This window comes from Pygocentrus nattereri, chromosome 2, assembly GCF_015220715.1.
Source record: "Pygocentrus nattereri isolate fPygNat1 chromosome 2, fPygNat1.pri, whole genome shotgun sequence".
Taxonomy (NCBI): Eukaryota; Metazoa; Chordata; class Actinopteri; order Characiformes; family Serrasalmidae; genus Pygocentrus; species Pygocentrus nattereri.
This window is the reverse complement of record NC_051212.1, coordinates 5,394,820-5,416,255: the sequence shown is the minus strand read 5'-3', so window position 1 is coordinate 5,416,255 and position 21,436 is coordinate 5,394,820. Positions and strand designations below refer to the sequence as shown.

At 41.6% G+C, this 21,436-nt stretch overlaps 1 protein-coding gene and 1 pseudogene across 3 annotated transcripts in view; both read left to right on the top strand.

Moving 5' to 3' along the window:
- The window catches only part of sorcs2 (sortilin-related VPS10 domain containing receptor 2), a 473,194-nt gene that overhangs the window by 266,667 nt on the left and 185,091 nt on the right, over positions 1-21,436 (top strand). The window lies entirely within an intron of this gene.
- Positions 14,749-14,928, top strand: LOC119262724 (annotated as a pseudogene).

Below are 21,436 nucleotides of genomic sequence, written 5' to 3'. Positions count from 1 at the left end.
GAGGTGACAGGAGAGTGGGGGAGGGATGGAGGTGTGAGATGGACTGTCACAGGAGGGAGGCAGGCTGTCCGCAGGGGAAGGGTGGGTGAGTGGAATGGGCTTCTGAGGACCGGCAGCAGAGGAGTCAGGATGGGGGAGGACAGAGCCTACAGTGTCAAATCTGTTAAAGAACAGATTTAGCTTGTTGGCCCTGTCCATGCTGCCCTATACTCCTCTGTTGTTACTGGACCTGAAGCTGGTGATGGTCCTCAATCCATTCCTCCCTCATGTTGTTCTGCTGGAGTTTCCACTCTAGCTTCCTCCTATATTTGTTCTTCGCCTCCTTGATAGCTGTCTTCAGTTCCCTCTGGATCGTTCTCACCTCCACTCTGTCTCCAGCTCTGAAGGCCCTCTTTTTCTTGTTGAGGAGGGCTTTAATGTCCTTTGTTACCCACGGTTTGTTGTTTGGGTAACATTTAACAGTCCTGGTTGGGACAGTGGTGTCCACACAGAAGTTAATGTAGTCCGTGATACCGGCTAATCAGTAGCCTCAAAGCAAACCTGCAGTGTCTTGTAAGTCTCCTCAGACCATCTACTCACTGTCCACGTGGTCACAGGCTGACTCTTCACCAGTGGCATATAACAGGGGCTGAGGTTCACCAAGTTGTGGTCTGACCTACCCAGAGGGGGGAGGGGGGAGCAGCTGTATGCATCCTTAATATTAGCTTACAGCAGGTCATGTTCTTTCCTCTCTGGTGGGACAGTCCACATACTGAGTGAAGTTTGTTAGTGCCTTGGCCATAGTGACCTGGTTAAAGTCATCCGATATGGCGATAAAGGCACTCAGGTGTTGGGTTTGGAGACGCGCTATAGTTGAATAAATAATGTCACACACCAACATCAGGTTGGCAGAGGGGGGGACGTAAACATTCATGATAATAATGTGGGAAAACTCTCTCAGTAAATAATATGGCCTGAGTCCAACAGCCAACAGCTCAATGTCCGGGCAACAGGCATGTTCCTTGATGGTAATGTGACCAGGGTTACACCAGCTGTTATTAACTAGCACAGCGAGCCCTCCTCATTTGCGCTTACCGCTCTCGGTGCAGCCCTGGTCGGCCCGAGGACATCCGGGATGTCCTGGTGTAGCCATGTCTCCAAAAAGCACATTAGACTACACTCTGACTCCTGGCTAGTGCCATTAGCTTGTCCATCTAGCCAGCGACCTCACATTGCCCATGATGGGGGAGGGGAAACGCAGTTTATATCCCCTCTTCTCCATAAGCCTCCACCTTCTCTCCCTCGCTTTCCCCGTGCGCTGGTTTGTTGCTCCTCTGCATCCCTGTGCGTCTGTCTCCAAAGCTATTCAGGGATGTTTATTGTCCTGGTCGCCATGCCGACCAGCTTCAGCGTGATCAGCTGATCCCGGGTGTAAACAAAGCGGCCATGCTGCAAGGAGAGTCAATGAAAGAAGCACTTTCACGGCAAAAAAACAGACGAAGACTCTCTACTCGCATGTTTCGAGAGGGCACAGCTTCCCAAAGTTAAAAAAAAGTTAAGAAGGAGAATGAAAGAACGTAAACGGGAGCTGCTGTAACAGCCAGCATGCATGTGCATGCGCACTAGAACTTGTGCACTAATGCCCCCCTAAACCATGAATACTGGCTTTAGAATTGTGCACTGATAACAAGCTGAGTGGCCTTTAGCCTGGAGGACAGTGTTAATTCATCAGAACCACAGAACACTTTTCCACTTCCTCTCAGTCCTTTTTAAATGAGCTCGGGCCCAGAGAAGGTGGCAGTGTTTCTGGATCCTGTTTTAACGTGCATTTATGGATGCCTTGATGAACTTTGTTCACAGACAGTGGTTTCTGAGCCCATGCAGTGATTTCCACTACAGAATCATGTCTGATTTTAATGATGTGTCGTTTGAAGGCCTGAAAATCACGGCCTGCCATTTCTGGCTTTTGGTTTTGTCCCTTGCATACAGAGATTTCTCTTGTTTCTCTGAATATTTTAACATTATGTACCATAAATAATGAAAAGCAAAAGTTATTTGCTATTTTATGTTGAGATGTTATTCTTGAATTGTTGCACTATTTGTCTTTGCAGTCTTTCAGAGAGTGGTGAACCCCTGAAAGACTCAGAGATGCTCTTTTATACCCAATTGTGTTACTGACCTTTGGCCAATCAGCCAACAGGTGCTTTTTTTTTTGTCATTACACAACTTTACCAGTCTTCTGTTGCCCTTGTCCCAACTTTTTTGAAAATGGGCAAATATATAAATATATAAATAAATAAATAGGTAAGTAAATAAATAAACACTTTCTCAGTTTCAACATTGTTGTCTTTGTTTTCACATGTAATTGCATTCTGTTTTTATTTACATTTTTGCCCAGTGCCCCACAACTTTTTTGGAAGCAGGATGGTAGAATAACAAATTAAATCAACAGGGGAGCAACGATTTGGAGTTAAAGAGCTGGAGGTAAAGAGACGGGCACTGTTTGATTAATACTTCACTTTAATAGTCGTCTCAGTTCCAGCAATAAGCTCTATTAAACTCCACAGTCGTTACGAGCCATTAAAGTAGCCTTGATTTGTTCTGTGTGTGGAAATCAAGACTGTCTTGATAGTTATTGACTGAAAGCTGCTGTTCTGCTCGTATGGATCTGTCGTTCTCCACACAGCCTGCAATTGCAGGATAATGAATGACTCAAATGACCAAGAACTCAACCAGCACCACCTTTTAAAGCATCATCAATCAGCTTTGTTAAACATTCAGTCGTTAGCTATTGCCCCTTATTTAAATCACTCACTGGAGTGTTTTGTGCTTGTTGACGTCTGGCTTGACTTGTGCCACTGTTTATTTTCCCACGTTATGCATTTATTCCAAAGCAAAGGTGAATGATTGTGGGGCGTCTGCAGATCAGTACAGTATTGATTATGGAACAGTGTTTTGTAAGAAAGGTATTTAAAAGTTTGGAATCATTTTGCATGTATATTTGGAGTTTTAGGAACAATATTGCATTAGAAATAAGAAACTTAATAGAACTTTGTTCCAGACATTAATTATGGTCAAATGTCATTTCTTGTATTCATTGTTTTAGAGCTTAATGGACATGAATTATATTAGAACCTTTTAATTTCATGCTAAATTTAACGTTCATTATCGTTTCATTCTGGATACCAACTTCATCAGTGATTAACTAGAACATCAATATTTGTATTTTATTCTTATTTCATTCTGGATATTAATACTATAAAAAAAACTTAAATGCAGATATAAATTCTTCATAAAAATCTTTTCTGAACATTGCTCCTGTTAGAATTTAATTCTGGAAATACTTTTTATTCTAATTGTGATTTTCTTTCTGGACATCAATTTTATTAGAACTTCATTGTGCATGTTAATTTTACTAGAACTGAATTCTGGATGGTACATTTCTTAGAACTTCATTCTAGGTGTTAAGTTTATTCATTCTGGACAAAACTTTTTTAGAACTTCGTTCCGGATGTCAATTTTATCAAAACTTCATTCTGGAGGTTAATTTAATTAGAATTTCGTTTTGAAAACTAATTTTATTAGAATTTCATTCTGAATATTATATTTTATCAGAACTCAATTCTGGCATTTCATTTTCCTGAATATCATTTTAATTATTTTTTTTAACTTAATTATTAACTTTATTTTTAACTTTACTTTTACAGCTTTGTTCTTCACACTGGACACATTTATCATCCTTCTAGTTATTATTAAAATTACTTTTGTATGAAAAAAAACACCTGGCTTTAAGCTGGAATTGGTGCCTCTGTTTTTCACACACTTGTAAATGTACTAGCCTGTGTGACTCAGCTGTACAGGCTCCTAAGTGCAGTAATAAATGTAAACACTCTTGGTGATCTCATACGTGACGTGTCTGAAAATGTCTTGATGGTTTTATTGAGCAGACATATGTGAGTAATTCCTTCTGAAGCTGGCCAGAGCTAAACCGCTGGGCCATTCAGGGTTAAATGCATCAGCGTCATCATCAGAAAGGAACAGGCCGTCCTCCAGCTCCTCCGAGCGGTTCTGTTCAGGGATAATTGGAGCAGGATTTGATCAGAGCGGCGGGATTTGTCTGTAATTCTCGCATTAAGATGCTAACTGCATTTGCAGTGCTGTTGGCCACTGATTGCTCATGCTTGGCAGACACTCAGTCTTGAAAATCTTATCACAAATAGTGGTGATGCCCCCACTGTGACCTCTGACACCACTGAGCTTATTTGTCTGATATTACAAACTTTAGATACAATATAATGTAATATATTTGAAATATGCTTTGTATGAGGCTCATATGAAAATAAGAATATTTAGCAATATATTGTTGATATATGTATATATATATTTATTTTGTGGGAGTTCTACAGGTGTATAATAGCAGTAGAATAGATTTATGGATGTGCTTTGCTCACAGTAGATTCACCCTAAATCACCACCTCCTGTGTTCTGTTGCAGGTGTACAGCATTCTGCCTTAAGCTTCAGGTTTAGATACTGAACCGTGCTGCTTTGCGCTTTTTTGTTGTTGCTACTTGTGTAGCCCTCAGCATCCTAACTAGCTAGGTAGTAGTGTACAAACCCAGTTTCAAAAACGTTGGGTTACTTGGTGAAATGCAAACAGTCTTTTACAGGTATTTCAATGAAAACAGCACAAAGACGACCTATTCAGTATTTCACCTGTTCAAATTTGACACTCCAAAAAAGTCGGGACATTGGCAGCGTAAGTCTTGGATGTTTGTGGAAAACCTCAGCAAGAACATCTGCAGTATTTCCCAGGATTTTGTGAGACGATGATGGGTGGTCTCGAAGCATGCTCCCTCTTAGAATAACTACACCCCACACTTTTGAGCTAACTCCACCTCTAGCTCAACTTTGGAGGTTTGGAGGTGGGGCTGGGAGGGAATCTGGGTTGCTGTGTTTTTATAGCTGGTGTACGTTAGCTACCAGAAAAATACAGAGACGGTTAAACATCACTGTTGCGTCTAAAGGGTCTTACGAGGCTGAGTATTTTGACTTGGCCCGGGACGCGTGGTCCGGGCGGCGGAGTTCGAGACTTGCATCCTGCCTTTTGTGCGTCTCGTGGCCGTTGTTCTCAACATCCCCTCTTTGGTGGCTGATGTCCTCCTCCCGCTGTCACCCGTGTCCCTCAGTGGTGTCTGGGATTCACGACGTTCCTGCCACCCTGCGCATGCCAGACGTTTATACATACAAAAACAATAGTTAACTAGTTGAAATTATGAAGTGTATCATTTTGTTGTTTCCAATCGACTTCAGGTAAAAGTTATTGCTGTGTGTTTTTGTTTACATTTCCCAACTTTTTTGGAATTGAGTTTGAAAACTAACCAAGTTACATCAGCAGTAGGAACAGTCAGGTATGTAACACTTTACTTTTCAAACTTTTGTTGAAACATTAAATAATATATATATAATAACACATATATAAAACTTTTCCATTAATTTTGTATTGCATCCCAAGGCAGTGATTTCTGAGCAGGCTGTGCGTCATCTATGCTGAATCGATCCTTCACTCCGCTAACAGACAGACCGAGCATGTTGACAAGGTGGTGTTAAAGACAGGATTGAAATGAGAGGGAAGGAAGGAGTGAGGGAGACGCTCTGAGAGAGACGGAGTGAGAGGTTGCCTCATTCTCTCCATCTGGACAGCAGGTTCGGCTCCAGCTCTGAGCCAATCAGCCCCGTCTCTCTTGTAAAACAGGGCAAAAAATGCAGAGACTTCAGGAGGGAAAAGAAGTTTTTCCTTGTTTTCCTTTTCTGCAAGTTGTGCGTGTGAGTCAGCGGAGTTTAACAAGCCCCCGAGGGGCTGATTCATACACCTCACACACAGCACCTTCGTTCTGAATTGGGTTACTTTTGAGAGCGCTATGAATAGGCAGGGGAACCGGGAGTGGTCGGAGTGTTGTGTTGTGATGAAGTTGTTCGTTTACGTGGTGTTTGGTTGTATTGACTTTAACAGTGATTGTGTTGGAAATTTGGTCTGAACAGAAATAAACCTGCTTTCACAGATTTAATCTGCTGTCACGCCAACTGGGAAACGTTTACCAGTTAATGATTCAGTGGCAAACCGGGACCATTAGAGCGAGGCCTTCTACTCAAGCCACAAATGTCCAAATCACAGCATGAGGGAAAAAACCTACATCTACAATAGTGCTAACTTCTGCTAGCATCTCTATGGGATTCTAGTTGTTTGTTAGCACTAAGCTAATGGCAATTTGCAAAACATTTTTGGGGCAGTTGTAGATTAAACAGACATTTGAAGCTTCTAAAAGACATTCCATGTTATGCTTGAAACTTGTAACAGACACATTGGCATATATTTTCCATTTTAGCAGTTTCACAGTGACTCATTAGAGCTGTGGTGTAGAGCTGCTGCCACTCAGACTAACAGCCGCCTGATTAGGCGTTCACACTCCATGAGGTATCTAGAATTTCCAGAACTTTCCTCACAAAATCGGTCCTGCTTATTGGAAATAAAAACTTGATTGGTGGATTCCTTGATTGATGGTTAATCCACCATTTAGGCTTTCTCTTCAGCTCTTGAAGTTGTAACCAATAGGAGAGCTCCTAATTGGCCAGTTTTTTGCTGGACATTTCAAGAAGCCCTTTTGTTTCCATCTGAAACTTAACCGTGAAACAAGATGCTTTCTGTACTACATTTAGCTTATATTCCTATTAACTGCTTTAATCATAATATAATAGTACTTCAACATCTTTTGGAAAAACTGTTAATCTTTTTTTTTTAAAGCTGCTCCACGCATTCATGAGCTCCTGTTGGTGTGAGTTCATGGCCAATTCTTCTCTTTTAATGATGCACACATGCCAGTAGCTCCGCCTTGTGGATGAACATCAGACTGCTCAATGTGTTTGAGTGAGTGTTTGGGTGCAACGCCATATCCTTATGTTTTACATAGCTTAAAAAAACAAGGTGTAAATGCCTGAAAACTATGAAGTATTATATTTTCATACTTTTACAATAATAGATCACATGCCCTGTAATTAAGTGGCCCGCAGGGATAAATGTGCCCCGATATTTATTAATAGGAGCTATTAATAAACATTAGATAAACGTCACTCATTGCCGCCCTCTGAAGGCATTATAAACAAGCGTCAACTGATTTCACTCTTACTTTTTAACATACAGCATGGTTGTTTGAGGCCTCTTTAGCTGGTCTTTTTGCCTCAGTTTTTATGACAGATTTGATGTCCAGTACGTTGTTGTCCAGTTAGTGGAAGCACAAGTTACTAATAAAGTGGCCAGTTTGTGGCAGTAAGAAGTATGGGTTCATTAGAAACAAGGTGTTTCTAATAAAGTGTCCAGTTAGTGGAAGCACAAGGTAGGTGTTTCTAATAAAGTGTCCAGTTAGTGGAAGCACAAGGTAGGTGTTTCTAATAAAGTGGCCAGTTAGTGGAAGCACAAGGTAGGTGTTTCTAATAAAGTGTCCAGTTAGTGGAAGCACAAGGTAGGTGTTTCTAATAAAGTGGCCAGTTAGTGGAAGCACAAGGTAGGTGTTTCTAATAAAGTGGCCAGTTAGTGGAAGCACAAGGTAGGTGTTTCTAATAAAGTGGCCAGTTAGTGGAAGCACAAGGTAGGTGTTTCTAATAAAGTGGCCAGTTAGTGGAAGCACAAGGTAGGTGTTTCTAATAAAGTGGCCGGTTTGTGGCAGTAAGTGTGTGTTTATGTGGGATGTGAGAAGAGCCAATGAATATTACACACGTTCAAAATGTGAAGCTAAAGTTCGATTTTATAGCCAACAAACGTTCAAGAGCCCCCTGACCGTAAAGTTTTACTTCACGAAAAAGAGCATCATGTTCTCAGACCCCTTTTTGGCTCTGTGGCGGCTTTTGTCCTTTAACGGACAAAGGCTCAGTTGGGCTGCTTTCCCTCCTCTATAATAAAGCTCCTCTTCTTTTGAATAGTACCCATTCACACCGTCTCTCTCTGGACTGCGGCCTCCATTCTTTTGCCCAATTTAGCATTCTCTGATTGCGCATTTGTGGTTTGACGTGGATACGCGTCTGTCCGTGCCGTCAACACTATTCAACACCTACCGTCTCTTTTGTTTGTTTTTGTGTTCGTCCCTTTTTGTATTATGGCTGTGTTGCTCGCTGTGAGGACTCTGGTAGTTCAGCCCTGACAATTTCAGCTTTTCTTCTTTTGTTCACTTGAATGCCAAAATCAGCACCTGATGTTAGTGATGCCAAAGAGTCTCAGCTTATATAACTATCACTGGCCGAAACAGTGCATATGAAACAGTGCATATGAAACAGTGCATATGAAACAGTGCATAAAGTAGGTCCAATTGTTTTGTAATCCAGACAGATTTGAGGCTTTTAAGGTGGGGGAATATTTTTGCAAGGCACTGTACTTACTTAGGGTGGCACGGTGGCATGGTGGGTAGCGCTGTCACCTCACAGTGAGGAGGGCCTGGGTTTGATTCCCCGGCCGGGTGATCAGGGTCCTCTCCTGTGGAGTCTGCATGTTCTCCCCATGTCTGCGTGGGTTTCCTCTGGGTTCTCCGGTTTCCTCCCACAGTCCAAAGACATGCAGTCAGGCCAATTGGACCTGCTAAATTGCCCCTGGGTGTGAGTGACTGTCTGTCTGCCCTGTGATGGACTGGCGACCTGTCCAGGGTGTATCCTGCCTTCCGCCCGAAGACTGCTGGGATAGGCTCCAGCACCCCCCCACGAACCTGACGGAGAAGCGGCTTAGAAACTGGATGGATGGATGGATGGATGGATGGATGGATGGATGTACTTACTTATTACAACCCTCGCAAGGTTCTCTGAAGCAGTAGCTGTGTATTGTCTCCCTGGTTTGCTGTGATGAAGCATAAAGAATGCATTAAAAGTGACTTCAGAAATCAAATACTGGTCAGGAACCAGTGATGACTGGAGTAGAGGAGGGTGATGAACTGTGCAGCAACAGATGGACCAAACCTGTAACTGTACACCTACATACTGTGCACATAAAGGTACGTTATGTGTTCCCTGTAAAAGTTTGAGTGTTGGTTGGAGGTCATGGATGCGTTTCTCTTGTCAGATTGTTTTTCTATGCTTGATTTACTGAGTTATGAATTATTTATTGACCTGAGCAGATTGTTAATTCAGAGCCCTTTTAAAATTAGGGTGTGCTTAGCAAGGCCTGCATGAGGTCGTGGGGTGGGGCGGGATGGAAGCGTTTAACATGAAAACCCTTTTTACCCCTCAAACGGACTCCTTCAGTTTCAGCCAGGCTCTCTCCGCTGTGCAGTGAAACGTATTGGCGTAGCAGCAGGGACAAAAACGCCTGTATAGGAGCTGAAAGCTGTGCGCAGTAGGAGTGATATGGTGCTGAAATTTTTGACATCCATCATCACCAGGTCACAGGTTCAAATCCTTGCTTGCAGCATCTTAAAATCCACTTAAGTCACACATCTGGTTTTATCCAGTATCCCTGCTCTCAACTCACTAAGCTGCCGTTGTAACAGCAGCTTCTATGATGTGATAAAAACCAGGTAGGCCTGGACTGAAGGGGGGCGGGGGGGTTGCAGGTATTCTGCCATTCTACTGAATTAGTTCAAACTATAATCCCACTGTAAACAAATAAATAAATAAATCGATTAAATAAATAAATGAAATTACATACGTAGTTATTTACAAGGCTTGTGAGTTGCTTGCAACTTCAATTCCATGCAACTCGACAGCTACAGAATGCAGTTCAAGTAAAGCTGCGTGCCGTATATTTGATTACTCCACCGGTTAGCCAAATTATCGGCTTGTTTATCGTCGCCGCCCACAGAAAAGCATGCGTCTCCAATAGAGTAGCTCTACAGGAGAGGGCGAAAACTTTCTCTCTTTTTAATGGAAGTCAATGGAAAGAATTTATCGGTCCGTTCATCACGAAAGTTTCACACTCGAATGTTGAAGAAAAGTGAAAATCACAAAAACTGGACATACATTTTCATTGGAGACTGACCATGTTTAGATATACTGTATCGTGCCTGGTATATAAACTAATCCACAGGCTGTTATTTACATGTTTATAGCACTTTTAAAGCCGTCTTATACAAACCCAGTGCCAGAAAAGTTGGAACGGTGAGGAAACACAGCTTTGAAAATACCTTTTGACTTGTATTCAGTTGAATGAATACATACATACATACATACATACATACATACATACATACATTACAGTGGGACAGTTTTAGGCATCTAAGCACATTTTCAAGCAGTTTAGCTCAGCAGTGAGTTTATCACAATATACATTAGAATAAAGTCGTATTCATAATTTAAATAAACAGAAAAACAATAAAAAGTAACAAGAATTTCTCGGCTCCATATTTTTCCTGGACACCTTCACAGCCGCCACAGAGACTCGTTAATATCATCAATTACATCATGAGCTCAATTTACTGAGCACTGATTGGTCAAACCAGGAGCTGCTTTTTAACTGCATATAATACTGGGCTTCCTCGAGGAGAGGCTTGGAAATGGGTAAACAAACACACAAACACACCAACATCCAGAACATCACTGTTATACATCATTATTCATTAATATTCTTTTTTTAATTCAAATATTAACACTTTTCTCAGCAAATAAACACAAACTACACAAATAGACTTTGAAAATGTGTCTTGGGCTCCTAACACTTTCACAGAGCACTGTAAATACATACCGAGAAAAAGTTGGGATGCTGTGCAAAATGTGAATTAAAAACAAAATGTATTTATACGTTTTATCAATATATTTAATTGATCTAATTGAAAATAGTAAAAAACAAATAAACATATCAAATGTTGAAACTGAGAAATATTTGTTTTTGGAAAAACATTTGCCCGTTTTTAATTTGACGCCACAAACACGTTCCAAAAAAGTTTGGACGGCCTGTTTACCACCGTGTTTCATCACCTCTTCTTTCGACGCGGTGCTTTTGCAGTATAATTTTCAAAATGTTTCTGGTTATTTTAAACGCATTTATATTTGGTTTTATGTCCATGAGAAAGACGGAGGGAACGCTATAGATCTTCCTGCAGTCCACAGCTTTGAGGTCATCTGGTTTTGCGTGGTGGTCAGACTTTTCATAAAAGGATTAGATTTGTGGAGTGTGAGTGTGTTTGTATCCCTTTATCCAGAGCTTTACTCTCTCTCTCTCTTTCCCTTGAGCAGCCTGTGTGAATCAGCGTGAAGGTCATGTTGATCTCTCTCTGACTGTCCACCCCAGTGACCGGCTTGTGGTGAATGAGCCGCCTGTCGTACGTGGTTTTAAAGCGGACGCTGTGTCTTCCGCTCTTATAATCGCAGCTATTATTCCTGTATCTGCAGCGGTCCAGAGGACGATGGGTTCCACGTTTCAGGCTTAGATCTGTGTACGTTTACTCAACATGACACCCGGAACGTTAGTGGGACCAAACGGCGGAAAAATGAAGTTTTTCAAAGTCACAGTATGAGTGGGAGGTCAACCTAATTATGGATATTGTTTTAGTCCAATCAGCAAACTCGCCTTACCAACGGCTGAAATTCTCATCCGCATGCAACAGCAGGTCTTTGCTGATAGATGTGAAGGTCCTCAGGCTGACAGCGCTAAAGCTGCTGCACTGGCGGAAGAAGGTAAGTTATTCCAGTCGGACCACATGCACTTAATAACTTCATTTACACTGACGGCCAGATGCAGTCATCAAATCATGAGTGTGGCAGCCGCATGTTACCAAATCGAGACGTTCCATGCAAATGTAATTTGCCATATAAATAGCTCTTGTATCTGTTACGATGATCTTAACTATTAAGTTTGCCATTATCTTCGCATTGAGCATCAAAGCTGTAACAGCCAATGAAGATCTGAACTTAGACGGTCTCTTATTACTGCTGGAGTGACTTAAGCTAACAACACTAACCTAAATAAACAAAAGCAATAAACTTAGTTACAGTCAGAGGTGGACGAAGTGCACACACCATGTACCTGAGATAAAGTCGAGACCCCCAAGGTAAAATATTCCTCCAGTAAAAGTAGAAGTTCCTCCCTTTAGACCTCCACTTGAGTAAAAGTACTAAAGTATTTCCCTTCAAATGTACTTAAGTATAAAGTAAAAGTACTAAAAGAGGAATTCTGGCTCTGATGTCCTGTTATCATTTTTATAACCAGACTGGCTTCATGAACTCATTTCAGGTGAAAGTCCTCCAGCGTCTCTCTTGGTAAACCAGTCTTTTAATAGAACGTCATTAATTAGTGACGCTGACGTCTATTAAAATGATCAGAAGCACAAAACACTGAAGGTAAACAGTTTCCATCAGGGAGAACCGAGTGGCTCTGAAATCACTTTTTACACACAAGCAAAGTTTCAGTTTCAGATTTATTTACAACTTAGTTCCAAGTTTAAGTTGAATAAAAACTGGCTTTAAACTCAGGATCACAGATGAGCTCCTTTACTATGTTGATCTGTAGGCGTCTGTTCATAAACATAAACCAGCCCAAACTCATTTACTATAAAATGAAATGGTGTTTGTAGAAATTCAGAAAAAAGCCGCGTCAGTCTCGACTGCATATGTGGACATATTTCTATATTGAGCTCTATTTACACAAAGTTAGGTTAGTTCATCATTTATGTTGAACAGACTCTCCCAAAGTTTTACGCTGCTGCGCTGACGTTGAACCGCGTGCTGCACTGGGTCGGTATGACCAACAGGTCAAAACCAGCTCTAAACAAAGTGACCGCTGGGCCCTGATTGGTGCTCTGGCTTTGCGCTTCTTTCGTTTTGACATGTTACGTTTTTATACACACAGAAACCAAAAGGAACAACAGATTTCTCAAAATGTAGGAGGAAAAAGTCGGATATTAGACTCTGAAATGTAGTGGAGTGAAAGGAGAAAGTCGCCCAGAACGGAGAAACTTCAGTACAGATACACCAAAAATACTAAAGTACAGTAACTAATTACATTTACTCAGTTACTCAGTTACCGTCCACCACTGGTAAGAGTTGGCTGCAGAGGGGCCAGAGACACACACAAGCTCAGAGCTCAGGGTCACCACCGCATGTGTGTTAAAATATGAGATGCTCAGTGGGTGTTTGTTCAGGCCTGTTTGATGAAAGATGAGAACTGGTGTGTGGAAGTCGGTTTCATTCAGAGCTGGCAGACCTGGGGAACAATGCATTACATGAACTCGCCAGTGGTTTGTGTTCTCATGTCAAACATCAGTTTTGGGGGGGGGAAACCCCTTTGTGTCTCCAAATTGGTAACGTTTCATTAGAAGCAAGACTTCTTTATAGTATGTTAATGTAAAATGAAGTGATGTTATTTGTGATGCCGATTAGATCTTCACGATGATCGTTCACGATGAAAAGGGCAGCTGGCGTTTTCGATTCATATGAAGAAATGAAAAGCGAATGCAAACTGTCGGGAACAGCTGCTTAACTGTCCTGAGCTCAAAATCAGCTTTATTCGTTCCTGCTGTGTCGGTCCGCTGAGTCATTCTTATTGCGCCGTTCTGTTGCATTTATGTCTAAACAAGCCGAGGACGCACGGCCGGCTTTGCTGTGTAATTGGAGCTGAGGTAATGGACACTTTAATGCGGTCTGCTTTCACGCTGTTTATTTGTTTCTGCTGTTTTTTTGGCTCGACAGTATATGACATGTTTACAGATGGAGAGTCGGAATACCCTTCACATCTGCTCAGTGGATCCTTATTGGACTGGTTCTGCATGCGGCAGTGGCCTTAGGGCCAAACACGAACTCTCGTGCAGATGATGTAACGTGTCATAAGCCATACTGTGTTCTGGAAGGTCTGGTTGTCGTTAGCTAACATCTCCACTTTGCTTCCCTTATTAATGCATAGAGTGAAACTCCTTAAAATATGTATACACACTATTTTTCCATAAGTGTTCACTCCCCCATCCAAATCATTGACTTCAGGTGTTCCGGTCGCTTCCATGGTCACAGGTGTATAAAGCCGAGCCCCTAGGCCTGCAGACTGCTTCTACAGACATTAGTGAAAGAATGGGTCGCTCTCAGGAGCTCAGTGAATTCCAGCGTGGTACCGTGATCGGACGCCGCCTGTGCAGCAAGTCCAGTCGTGAAATTTCCTCACTACTAAATATTCCACAGTCAACTGTCAGTGGGATTATAACAAAGTGGAAGCGATTGGGAACGACAGCAGCTCAGCCACGAAGTGGGCGGCCACGTAAAATGACAGAGCGGGGTCAGCGGATGCTGAGGGGCATAGAGCGCAGAGGTCACCGGCTTTCTGCAGAGTCAATCACTACAGACCATTGACTACAGACTACAGATTTTGGAAAATTTCATGTTCCCAACTTTGTGGGAACAGTTTGGGGACGGCCCCTTCCTGCTCCAACATGACTGAGCACCAGTGCACAAAGCAGGTCCATAAAGACGTAGATGAGCCAGTTTGGTGGAAGAACTTGACTGGCCGGCACAGAGTCCTGACCTCAACCCCATAGAACACCTTTGGGATGAATTAGAGCGGAGACTGTGAGCCAGGCCTTCTCGTCCAACATCAGTGTCTGACCTCACAAATGCGCTTCTGGAAGAGCGGTCAGAAATTCCCATAAACACTCCTAACCCTTGTGGAAAGCCTTCCCAGAAAACATATAAAATCCTATGGATTAAGCATGGGATGTCATACTTTTGGCAATAAAGTGTGTGTGTGTGTGTGTGTGTGTGTGTGTGTGTGTGTGTGTGTGTGTGTGTGTATACACTCGCTGGCCACTTTATTAGGTTCAGCTGCTTGTTTGCCTTTTGGCTAAGATCATGTGTAGAATCTGTTCTAATCAGTTTAATATCTGATACGTGCTCTATATGAGGACTACATATTAAACTGATTTTTAGAACAGGAAGACGGAAGAGGGGCTTGCTCCGTCCGCTCCACGCATCGACTCTGGGAATGGTTGGGGGCAGTCGTGGGCTGGAAGTTAGGGAACTGTACCTGTGACCGGAAGGTTGCCGGTTCGATCCCCACTGCCGTCCATGACTGAGCAAGACACCTAACCCCCAATTTCTCCCCGGGCGCCGCTCTGGGCAAGTGTGCTCACTGCCCCCTAGTGTGTGTGTGTGTGTATTCACTAGTGTGTATGTGGTGTTTCACTTCACGGATGGGTTAAATGCGGAGGTGGGATTTCCCCGTTTATGGGATTAAAAAAGTATCACTTAACACAAATAGCTAATCAGCCAATCACACGGCTGCAACTCAATGCATTCAAGCATGTAGAGGTGGTCAAGACAACTTGCTGAAGTGCAGACCGAGCATCAGAACGGGGAAGAAAGGGGATTTAAGGGACTTTGAACGTGGCGTGGTTGTTGGTGCCAGACGGGCTGGTCTGAGTATTTCAGAAACTGCTGATCTGCTGGGATTTTCACGCACAACCATCTCTAGGGTTTACAGAGAACGGTCCGAAAAAGAGGAAATATCCAGTGAGCGGTCAGTTGTGTGGACGAAAATGCCTTGTTGATGTGAGAGGTCAGAGGAGAATGGGCAGACTGGTTCCAGATGATAGAAACTTTCCAGTCAGCTCTTGCTTGAATTTTGTAGCTAATGAGCATCAACAAACAAGTGATGCTCAGTTAAGCCGTCATGGAAAGATCATTTAGCTCCTCAGTCAACATATTTTGTTTAAATCCACAGTATATGGAATGCGTCACCTGGTGGACTGTGGTGGTATTGCAGTTTTTTAAGGCAAACATTTGTTGAAATACACATTTAACCATATGTATTTTTTTTCCCCTCCCCAAATGTTCTCCCCAATGTTTTTCCCAAATTTTCTTCCCAATTTCCAGTCATATCCAGTTCCACGCACTAGTTAGGACTCCCCCAGTCACACGATACCAGCAGGACTAGGAGGGCGAAGGCTAGCATGGGCTGAGTGATGGGGGAAACCAAACATCATTTTCAATGCAACAAATATTGATTATTTGCAAAAATATCTGGGGAAATCCTAGCTAGCTGTGTTTACATTTTCAGTGCAAGCATAATTGAAATGAAGGGAATACAGCACTGAATACGAGTTCTGGGCTTCATGTGTGTGAGAACTGAAAACCAGGAACTACAGCTCTATACTCTTAACTCAGGGGTTATTTCCAGTAACTCATATCAAAACTAAACTGTCTAAACCTTTTTGAGCTTAACTCCCCAGCCTGACATCCAGCACTCGGTAGCTGCCAAATCAGCTTCTCATTAGGTGAGTCAGATGGAGACGATCTGATCGCTTGAATCCATAGAAGGTTTTGTGGTGGTTTGTGTGGCTGCGAGTTGCGAGAATTTGTAAACCCCTGATGCAGAAACAGGACCGTTTTATTCTGTCTAGTTTGGTTTTGTTTGTTTAGTAATAGTTACGTTTATAGTTACCTCAGACGGAGACATCGTGCACTCAGCTGCTCTCAGAAACAATTACCAATTTCCAAAATGAGGTCAAAACAGAGGCCGCTAACGTTGGGCTGGAGCTCTGCGAGAGTACTGCACTAATCCTAACTCTTATTATTTTGCAACTACCTGGAAAACTGGAGTTATTACTAGGTTATAAAATGTTGAAAACCTTTCTTTTTCCAATCTCTCATGTTCTCGGGATGAACCAAGTATGTAGGGTAACTTGAAGAAGTTTAAATTACAGTGAAATGCTTCACAGCAGTTTTAAAAACAGATGTGCTGTAAATGGTTCTGTAGCGAAGTCATAAACCGTTTCAGTTCTTCAAAGCACCATTTTTAGGCAGATGGCTGTTTACAGAAATAATGGAAGGTCTGAGCTTGAAGAACTTTTTTTTTTAAAGTTGAAAGAATGTCTACATAATATAAAGGTTCTAGAAAGAACATTTTAAATTAGTAAAGAACCTTTAAATTATGCGAAGGTTCTTTATACCTTCAAAAGGCTCTTCATGAGAAGGTGCTTCACGAGAAGGTTCTTCGGGAGCGTTTGATAAGATTGTTAATGGACTAATATCTCCTAGTATGTAGAACCGTTAATTTGAGTTGTGTATGGACTAATATCTCCTAGTATGTAGAACCGTTAATTTGAGTTGTGTATGGACTAATATTTCCTATTCTATTAGGTAGAACTGTCTATTGCAGTTGTGTATGGACTAATATCTCCTATTCTAGTAGGTAGAACTGTTTATTGCAGTTGTGTATCGTCTAATATCTCCTAGTATGTAGAATCGTTAATTTGAGTTGTGTGTGGACTAATATCTCCTAGTATGTAGAACCGTTAATTTGAGTTGTGTGTGGACTAATATCTCCTAGTATGTAGAACCGTTAATTTGAGTTGTGTGTGGACTAATATCTCCTAGTATGTAGAACCGTTAATTTGAGTTGTGTATGGGCTAATATCTCCTATTCTAGTAGGTAGAACTGTTTATTGCAGTTGTGTATCGTCTAATATCTCCTAGTATGTAGAATCGTTAATTTGAGTTGTGTGTGGACTAATATCTCCTAGTATGTAGAATCGTTAATTTGAGTTGTGTGTGGACTAATATCTCCTAGTATGTAGAACCGTTAATTTGAGTTGTATGTGGACTAATATCTCCTAGTATGTAGAACCGTTAATTTGAGTTGTGTATGGGCTAATATCTCCTATTCTAGTAGGTAGAACTGTTTATTGCAGTTGTGTATGGGCTTATATCTCCTATTCTAGTAGGTAGAACTGTTTATTGCAGTTGTGTATGGGCTAATATCTCCTATTCTAGTAGGTAGAACTGTTTATTGCAGTTGTGTATGGTCTAATATCTCCTAGTATGTAGAACCGTTAATTTGAGTTGTGTATGGACTAATATCTCCTAGTATGTAGAACCGTTAATTTGAGTTGTGTATGGGCTAATATCTCCTAGTATGTAGAACCGTTAATTTGAGTTGTGTATGGGCTAATATCTCCTAGTATGTAGAATCGTTAATTTGAGTTGTGTGTGGACTAATATCTCCTAGTATGTAGAACCGTTAATTTGAGTTGTGTATGGGCTAATATCTCCTATTCTAGTAGGTAGAACTGTTTATTGCAGTTGTGTATCGTCTAATATCTCCTAGTATGTAGAACCGTTAATTTGAGTTGTGTGTGGACTAATATCTCCTAGTATGTAGAACCGTTAATGTGAGTTGTGTATGGGCTAATATCTCCTAGTATGTAGAACCGTTAATGTGAGATGTGTATGGGCCCATATCTCCTATTCTAGTAGGTAGAACTATTTATTGCAGTTGTGTATGGGCTAATATCTCCTATTCTATGTAGAACTGTTTATTGGAGTTATTTATGGTATAATGTTGCATATTTTATCGTATACAAGTGTTTTATTGACAATATGTATGGACTAATATCTCCTGTTCTAGTGTATAGGAGTGTTTATTGAACGTTCATCAACTAATATATCTATTTTGGGTGCACAGGACCATTTCCTGAATTTATGGACTAGTATGTCCCACTAGATTCTGTGGGGCTTTAAACAATTTCTCAAGTGTCTTTCAAAATATCTTTTAGTCCCACACAAACATATGCGAGAAGGATTTTTTAGCACATGCTGCATTTACTCCACAGTTTTGAGGTGAGTGATTTTGGTGTCAGCGCTGGATCTGTCAAATGATTTATGTGCTCTATTTCATAAAAACCTCATTTAGCGCAGCTCGGCTAACGGAGTCCTTACATAACTGCTGTTGAGCTTGCGGTGCTGTCAGCACACACAGTTCACAGTCGCTCCTCAAAAATTACTCCTGCCTTGGCTGACACATTAAAAACCAAGCCATTCCAACGACATTAAGGGTGGTGATAAAAACCTTGGAGCTCTGGAGCCTCTTGGTGTCGTCTCACAACAAATGCTGCTTTTCTTTGGTCATTTTAGGCGCATTTTCAGACCAAAGAAGTGGTGCAGGATGTAGATCAAGATCACCTATTTGTACATGATCAATATTACAGTAGATCTGCCAAGACCATTATTTTGCACTGGAGCTATGAGGCTAATGTAGGTGTTTGCGTTAATCATCCTCTGGACCGTCCTCACTGGTCAATTTCTGACCACAGAGCTGCTCTTGCCTGGATACTTTTGGGTAGTGGACCATTCTCAGCACAGCAGTGACACGACATTGGACACTGCTAGGTTGAGAGGGGTCCAAAAGATTTAGGACAGCAGCGATTCTAGTCCTTTCTGGATTTTACGCACTAGAAGCCTATGAGGGGAGGTACACGGTTGGTGTTTCTAATAATGTGGCCAGTTAATGGAAGTAGATGCTTGGTTTTTCTAATAAAGTGGCCAGTTAGTGGAAGTGCTAGGTAGACGTTTCCAATAAAGTGGCCAGTGAGTGGATGTGCACTCTGTAACTGTAACCCTACACACAGTGCACCTGTATGGTAGGTGTTTCTGATGGCCAGTGAGAACAGGTTCCAGATAAGTGGACATGAAAATGGTGCAACTCATCGTGACGCCAGGAGCATTACATCATCAGTACATCACCAAAAAACAAGAAGTACAGACAAGTAAATGTCAATGCACTCGAATGAAAGTAGAAATACTCTGTGAAAATACGGCAATAAAGGCAAATGTTCTCTATTTATATTTCTACTTGAGTTAAAGTAGAAAAGTACTTCTAAAACCATCAGAAGTAAATATACTGTGAGATATTTTATGTATCATGGTTGTCGCCGCTGTCGGAACAAAACCTCATATCTCCAAAATTTTAACTTTACAGAAGAGGGAAAAAACCCACTCTACTTTTAATGTAAGTCAATGGAACCAGAGTTTTTCCCAAGTAGTTTTAGCCTGTTTATTTTGTCCATTCTTCATGAAATTCAGTGTAAAGGTCCACAGGTATTTTTAAATTGTCGCAACCTGAAAAACACAGATGGAGATTCCTTCACTCTCCAAATTCTTAGCATGTCTAATTAATTTAAAGCTACACTATGTATGTTTGGGGGATTTGGAGACCTCTCTGGTGAAAATGTGTAATTGCACTCAACACTGGGTTGTGCTTTAGCCCTCTTTCCCAAGTGGATGAATGTGACGACTGAAAGAGAATTCAGAGAGAACTCGGTCCAAACTTGGTGAAGGAGCGTCTCTGAGGATGTGAGTGGATCTACCACCGTCATCACATCGGAAACAGCTCGTAGAATTACTGCGTATTCTTGTAGCCAGTGAATTCTAAGGCTACACTGAAAAGTAACCGTGTGAAAATTCGGATCGTCGTTCTGGAATTATCGATAGAGCAGAAGAGAAAGTAGAGCAGCAGATTGTGAAATTTAAATCGGCTGCTGTTCCACCATCACTGCCATCATCATCCTCATCATCCTCCACTCTGGAGACGCTCCAGAAACGTCACTTCTTCTCAGCGTCTCGGAAGCTCTCAAACCTCCACAGCCTCCAATCTCCCCCTACACACACACTCACACTCGGAGCGGCGAGAGGAGGCGTGTGTATTAACGGCTCTGGGTCTGAGGTTTGTTCTGAGTGAAATTTGTCTGATCTGGTTTAAATCAGGAGGGATTAGGCTGACGTTTTAATCTCCACGCTGCTGGAAACTGAACATCAATTCCTCCAAACTTTCTTCTGCCCTCAAACGACACTCGTTCTGACGGAGATTAATAAAGTAGGTGTTGGAAATCCATAGATATCGATTATTACATCACACAGACATTGTACACTGTAAACCCTGTGAACATGTCTAATGTTCATACGGAACTAATGCGAGGATTATAAGATTATCCAATGGTACATGCACTTAACTGTGGTACATATACAAAACTACAATTGAACTAAAGTCGATTAACCGTGTGCTACAGCCTATGGGCTAAAACTCTCTGCATTCAAACAGTAGAAAGACAAGAAATTTAATGTTTCAACTAATTAACTTTATTGTTTTTCGGTATAAGGACATGCTACATTGCCCCTGGGCGTGTGTGTGTGTGTGTGTGTGTGTGTGTGTGTGTGTGTGTGTGTGTGTCTGCCCTGCGATGGGCTGGCGATCTGGCCAGGGTGTATCCTGCCTTCCGCCCAATGACTGCTGGGATTGGCTCCAGCTCACCCCCCCTGGGACCCTGAGGGAGAAGCGGCTTAGAAAGTGTGTGTGTGTGTGTGTGTGTGTGTGTGTGTGTGTGTCTGTGTGTTTTGGTATAAATGGTCAATTCTACCAATTAGTACAAATTGCGATCCCACTGTAAAATAATAAACACATAAAATAAACAAAAATGATGTGTTTACCTTTTAGATATTTACAAGAATTATGCTATGATCTATTTAAGCCCAGGACATTAATATAGAGAGCGATAAAGTCAATATGTACCAAATCATTATTTATTGGGTTCATTCTATTGGGAGGCGTTTGTCCCAAACCCTAAATTTACATCAAATTTTTTAACAATAAAAAAATAATCTTTTTTTTTGGCTTTTAAACTGAAGTTGGGAGATTTAGATTTTTTTAGTAGTTTAATTTTGGGGAAAAAAACCTGT